Source organism: Condylura cristata, unplaced genomic scaffold, assembly GCF_000260355.1.
Source record: "Condylura cristata isolate star-nosed mole 26May11 unplaced genomic scaffold, ConCri1.0 scaffold00027, whole genome shotgun sequence".
Lineage (NCBI taxonomy): Eukaryota > Metazoa > Chordata > Mammalia > Eulipotyphla > Talpidae > Condylura > Condylura cristata.
The window spans coordinates 13,508,026-13,515,198 of record NW_004567128.1 but is presented as its reverse complement, the minus strand read 5'-3'; positions in this window follow the sequence as shown (position 1 = coordinate 13,515,198).

The following is a 7,173-nucleotide window of genomic DNA, read 5'->3' as shown; positions in this document are numbered from 1 at the left end:
TAATAAAGGCAATATTTTGTCAAAGTAAAAAGGAGAAAGTCAAAGAAAATACAAATTAGAATCTTTTGTCTACAATTGTGAAGTGCCAAACTTTTTAAGCATTGTCACAAATTTAGGCTTCAGTGTATAGAGCCAAGGTCTCTCAACTAAAATATATTCAACTCTCTGCTCTAAAGAATCATTTTGTTAAATCCTGCAGTCAGAAGCTAAACACGCGTCGAGCCAGAGCCAGTGCTGTGCCAACTTTAGTGGCTATTTGTACCACCTGAGGAGCTTTTTAAATGCAGTTTGTGAAGTCAGAGCGTGGCCGGGTCTTTCCAGCCTCCAGGTGATGCCGTCGCACATGGGCAAGGCCTTGAGATAAGGACTGGAGAAGCGCTGAGGGGAACATGTGATGTCAATGAGGACACTGATAGGGCTTTTTGATTGGCTCTGGATTCTTCCGAGCTGTTTTTAAGGCAACGTGAGGCTTGGCAGTTTCTTCAGGCAGTGGAGTTTTGCAAGCATTCCAGTCTCCATCACCCCTGGTAAGTGGACCTTCAGGAATGCGTCTTCTCTGGGAGGGTGGTGCTTTTCTACTTCCTTTCTGGGAACTGAGAGGCTCGAAACCAAACCAAAAGCAAGTCTCCTGGGACCAGGTTAGGGCCACCTGGCTCCCAGCTGGCAGCACTGAGCTTCCTTGTGGAGGTACTTTGTCATGTCACCCACTCTCCAATAGGGTGTGACTTTCTGTTCACTTAAAATGATTTTTTTGTTGTTGGTGGTTTATGGAGTGAGTGAACTGTTCTGAATCTCCCAAAATTTGGTATATAAGGCCAAATAAAGGTGTGTATATATACTTAATTACGTGTGTATACACACACGTAAATCAGGAGATTTTGTAATTCTATAAGCAGAGGGGTGGGAAGAGGATAGAATTAGAATTATTCTAAAGTAGCAAAATGGACAGTGGGCTGATACTAAGGTCAGAATATAGGTTTTTGGTCACATGTAATTTTTCACTGGAACATAGCATGTTTGGTTAGACCTGGTGTCAGGGGGCCAAAAATAATCCATGTCAATGATTTGTGAAACGATGAATTGCACAAAAACTCCTTAAACAATTTTCTGCCTCTTTGTTTATTTTATTCACTATCAGAATTGGTATGCAAATGAATGGTGTTGTTATTTCCTTTAATGCTCGGGGATATTTGGATAAAAAGGCATCATCCAGTATTTTTATGATTACAAGCTCACATTCATTGTTCTGTGGTAGAATATCATTAGTAGAAAAGAACATGCTGAATAACTCACCTCCAAAATAGGGTTGTTGTTTTTTTCTTTTGGTGGAAAATGCTTATTTTCCATTTGGAACTAAAAAAAAAATCCAAATTTAAAAAGACTCTCCAGCATTCAAATGAAGTAGAATGGAGTTGTTTGCTTTTCCCTCTAGCACCTAGTGTTATTAGAGACTGAAAGACAGAAAACATTCAGTAGTGAGTGTTACGTAAGACCTGACTCCTATCTCCAGAGCCAATTAGCTGCAAGTTAATCTTATGCTCAGAGATGTATGTGTGGTTGTGGAAATGATTTTTTAAGAAAGACCCCTTTTTTGTATATTTACATATATTGTCTTATTTTTAGTATCCTTCATTGTTTGGAATATGCCATTTGCCAAGCATGTTTACTAACTCCAAGCCAGAATTGTGTTTAAAAATATCAATTTAATAAAACTTAGAGCAGCAGTGTTTTGTCCCCTTTCATTTATGTTGTGCAGAAAAACAGACTTCTGTTTGGTGCAAGTGTGTTCAGATGAAAGCTTTAAATTGGTGGCTAGTAGCCCAGTTACGACAACTTGGCTGTCTGCTGCTCCCTGGTACTGTGTTCTACAGGCTGTTGTTTTCTCTGATGGCCTATTTACAGTGATTTACTCCAAATATGTGGGCGTCTTAAGTATATGGGTGTTGTCCAAAAAAAAAAAAAAGTTTATTCTAAATGATGAAATGAGAGGCAACACAATTGTAGCTTCTGTCGATCCCCTACTAATTCTCAACTGAAAAAGAGACGTGCCCTAGACTTGGAGGCCAGCAGAGAAGTCCACTAAGAGGATGAGAACTCGTAAGAAGGAAATGGCCAGATAAAAAGGACCCTGCTCACCCACTGTGGGTAGAGCTCTGAAGTTAATGATGTGGGCCAAGGGAAAGAAGTAGATAAAGCCTAGATCTTTAGGAAATTTATAGAAGCAGTCCATGAGGCTGACACCATCCAAACAAAATGATGAGCTCAGTTGCAGAGCAGATGAAAAGTGATATTGTATCAATTTAATTCATAATGATACAGTGCCACAAAATAAGTCCACAGGTGTTGCTAGGATTAAAAGTTAACGTGAAAATCCCTGGAATAATTCTAATTGGGACCTCTCTCCATTTTACTTAGCTCCATTAAGCAGTCCATTTGAGGCTGATCTTTCTCAGCCATTTACGAATTTTCTTAGTTATTGCATCATTCAGTATTGGTATTCAGTATCAATCATGGTATGTCAAGCACTCTACTAGGTCTTTGGCTTATGGGGAAGAATGGTATGTTTGTTGACATCCAGAAATTGCAAACATGTGGGTCATGAGGACAGATGTGAAGCTGAACTGATAATAATTATCAAATAAGAGTAAGCAGAATGATACAGGAATGTAGAGAATGGTAGTGTTCAACTCTACTCAAACAATCGTGGCCAGGGGTGTCAGAAGTTACATGAGGGATTTTGGTTAAATACTTGCTGAGATTTAAGTACCCTATGAGTATGAGATCATAGTTAACTTGCTAGTGTAAAGACTCCATCAAGATATGATTAGTGTTATGTTGTCATGGCGTTCAGTGATTCTAGTCTCAGTTGGCATGACCACTTGTTTCATTTTCAGTGATCACAATTTGTTCACTTAGTTATTGTTCCAGAATTGTGCCTCAATTTGAGTTTAAGGTGATATGTCAATAACATAAACTTTCTCTTCTCCCCCCCCCCCACTGCCGCCCATTCTAGTCTCTTCGAAACTTGGTGTATCTTTTTAGGTTCAGTGTAGGGAGCTAACCATTCTAAGTACATTAGGAAGAAAAGTGTTATTAATTACAGGGCCCGAGAAGTCTACAAAAGTGGAGGATAAAAATTGGCAGCCTGTCACTGTGCTCACTGTAGCCAAAACTGAAAGATGAGGAAATGCTTTTGGCACTATGCCTGCTGGGTCTCTCATACTCACGGTTAATGTCCTGTCACTGGGCACAGACAGTCATAGTTTTATGAATGCTTTGCAAACAGTGACAGCAGCCACAGCAGGAAGACGGCCTTCAAGCCATTTGATCCTCAAAATGAGACTCATTAGTGGAACCTAATTACATTCAGAGTGTAAGAGTATGAGAATATAATTTTGGTTTTATACATAGGGGTATAGGACAATATAGGAGTAAATGACAACTACCAGCCAACTATAATGAACAAACTTTCATTCCTCAAATGTTACTAATACTTGGGGATTCTGATCAAACTTTATGATAAATCATTTAATTATTTTTAAACCGAATACTAAATGTTTCAGTGGCAGCTAGCTTCACTTTTTTTTTTAAAGATTTATTTATTTATGCATACAGAACTGGGGTACAAGTCAGAGGCACAGGGGCGGTGAGAGGATTCACTAGATACAGAATGGGGAGCAGAACAGGCAGATCAACAAAGTATACTGCTGAGGGGAGCAGCAGGTGCTTCAGGAAACATCTGCCATGCCATGTGGTCACCTCCTGGGGCGGGGATCAAACTCATGCTGAAGTGGCTTTAGCTTCTTAGTGCTGTGCTTTAACCCCCTGTACCATCAGGGAGGACCAATTTGGCCACATTTGAGTATGCAGTTTAGTAATATTAAATATACATCATTGTACAAACAATCCCCAGAACTTTTTATCTTTCAACTTTTCCAACTCAAACTCTACCCATTAAAACATTCCCCATTTCCTTGCACGGGACTATGGTGGTAGCACAGGGGTGATTTGGTGATGGGAAACCCGCGGGGATTGCAATCGAGATGGAAAAAAAAATGTACAAAATGATGTAAAAATAAACTTTGTAATAAAAACAAAACAAAAACATTCCCCATTTCCCTCCAGCCCCTGGCAACCACCAAGAATTTGACTGTTACATATTAAGTGGAATCACATAGTACTTATCCTAATGTGACTGGTTTATTTTACTTAGCCACTTCAAGGTTCATGCATTGTTGTAAGGTTTATCGGAATTTTCCCTTTCTAACTAACACTTCATTGTATGCCTATACCTCTGTTTGCTAATCCACTCGTCTGAGGACAGACTCTCAGGTTAAACTTCTTGCCCTGTGCTTAGGGGCCATTTGCATGTTTTTTAGGAGAAAGATCTGTTCACGTTGTATATCCAGGTTTAAAATTGTTTTTTTTTTTATTTTAAATTCTTTATATATTCTGTATACTCCTTATCAAAAATACAATTTGATACCTTTTTGCTTTGTTGATTGTGTCCTTTGAGAGTTTTAAATCTTGATAAATTCTACTTTATCGTTTGTTGCTTGTGCTTTATATCATAGCCAAGATAGTGGTGTGAAACCTATCTTGTAGCTTTTCTTCTATTTCCCTCCACAAATTTTATAGTTTCTGCTCTTATGTTTAAGGGTTTGATTATTTCAAGTTCACTTTTAAGTATGGTGTAAAAGTATAAGGCCCACCTATGTATGTTCCCTATGTCATTTTAAATTTTACAATAAATAGGAAGGCTCTTGAACTACCCTTTCTTTCTGCTCTTTTAGATGTTGGTCACTCTTCTGCTGATCATTTTTATTCTTAGAGCAGTCTACTATTTCCACAATTTCTAGTCTCTGTCTACTACCAAAATGTTCGGGAGCTCAGTAACAATCTTGCCAGCGTTCGATTTGCAACATGGCATTTTTTTTTCATATTTCCATTTTTTATTATAAAATTTATTTTATTATGCATACAAGAGCTGGGGTATAGGTCAGAGGTGTGGGAATTCACCAGAAACAGAATGAGAAGCACAACAGGCAGATTTACTGAGATATACTGCTGAAGGGAGCAGCAGGCAAGACAGGAGAGGTCTGCTACGCCAGCAACATGGCATTTTTATATCTGCATTCTACTGAATGGACATTCCTGAACTTTCTCTTTAATGGCTTCTCTTAGGAGTCCTTACTTCATCCTCATTCTGCTGCTTTTGACCATGACTCATTCCATCCTGAACAATTTTCTGCACCCGCTCTCCATAGTGACAACCTGATATTATATTTTTCTGGCTCAGTGAATTTTAATTCAGAATGATTTAATACCTATCTTATTATGTATGACATAAAGAAAAATATAATATCCCTATTTCTATATTCCTCAGATACTTTCTATTTTGCTTCTCTCACTAATTCTACTTTATTACATTTCTAATACATTCTCTAGCTATTTGTTCTTTGTGCCCTTTCCTTCTATTATAAATATATGTTCCTTCCCTCTACTAATGGGCAGGGACTGAGACCTCTATGTCTAAGAGTTTCTAGTCTAGAGTCTTGCAGAGAATGGAGACTAATATGCATGGCTTGAATTATGGAAAGTATATAAAGAACAGGATCAAATTGATGATAGAATAAAAAGGTCAAAAAAATCTACTTGCTGTGTGCTATAGCAGGAAGAAAATGAACCATAACAGCAGGCTTACGAAATAAAAATAGATAGACTAGGATGACATTAAGTAAGACATTAAATAATATCCCTACAGATAAAAATTTTTTTATAGAATTATTTCTGAAGCCAGGAAAGGAGCAAATTGGAAATATTAAGGTTCTGATTATAAAAGAAAAATTTTGATAGAAAATCACCACCAAATTTTCCAAAGACAGAGTTTTTGGTTCATAGGGCCTCAAACTGAATTATTTAACATTCTGCATATAATCTAATTGTGGTATTGATACACATCTCAAGATGAATACAGTGAAACAACATGTAGCATGGATAAAGGGGTGTTTAGGGTAATGAAAATGTTTAATATAAAAAGTAATCAATAACAAAAATGATCAGTGTTTGAGATTCTATGCTGAGGGCACTATAAATTCATCACAGAAAGGTATCTTGGTGTCATCCTGATCTACAACTCCCATTTTCACTAAAGAAGCATTTAGTAGCTTCTGCATAAGTTAGATTTCATCTCATGTGACGTTACTGTCCCAGAAAAATGGGGTCATGAATCAATGCTGAAACTAAAGATAACCAGCTAAAGACTGGTCCAGGAGCCAGCCATGAGAACTATACTCAGTATAGATGTCCCACACTGGATGCTAGTTGAAGGGTCAATAGGATCATTTCTTGATGTGTTGAGGGGGTTGTTGTTGACACACACAAAACAGGGATGCACAACTTAACTGCCAAAAAATAGATGGATTGGATAAAGAAGAGGTAATATAAACACACAATGGAATACTATTCAGCAACCATGCCATTTGCAGCAACATGGATGGAGCTCGAAGGAAACATGCTCAGTGAAATAAGCCAGTGGGGGGGGGGAGAAAGTAATATTGAATGGTTTCACTTAAAGGAATTATATAGGGGAACCAAATAAGGGAACAGGAAAAGAGAATAATACTAAACCCCAACAAAACTAGCAGGCAATCGTAAATCAGACATTCTGTGAGAGATGGGGAGGAAAAAGGATCAGAAAGGGACCATGGTGATGAGTCACAGGTGAATTGGTGGTGGGAATTTTATGGGGAATACAAATGATGTAAAAGATATAAACAAACCTAATGATAGTAGAAGTAAGTATATAGGGAAAAGAATGAATAAGAGATGTAGGTATTAGAAAAGAGAGAAGGTGAACCAGAGAACAGTAAAGACTTACTTCTGAACAATGTGGTAACCAATTCCTTAGGGCTGTTTTCCTGTCCTCTGTGAATTGATGAGGGCCATCACTGTCTTCATCCAGGAGTCCTGAGAGGGAATCTATTAAAGTTTTTTTTATGGCTCCTCATTTTTCTGGGCATACATTGTAAAAAAAAAAAAAATACTACCTATGTAAATTCCAGCAGTTCTTGTGGCTAACACATTCTAACACAAGAGCTCCGTGTGCCTGTTCTTGGAAGTAGTGTTATTTTTCTTTTTTTTTCCATACATCCATGAGTTATGAACATCTTA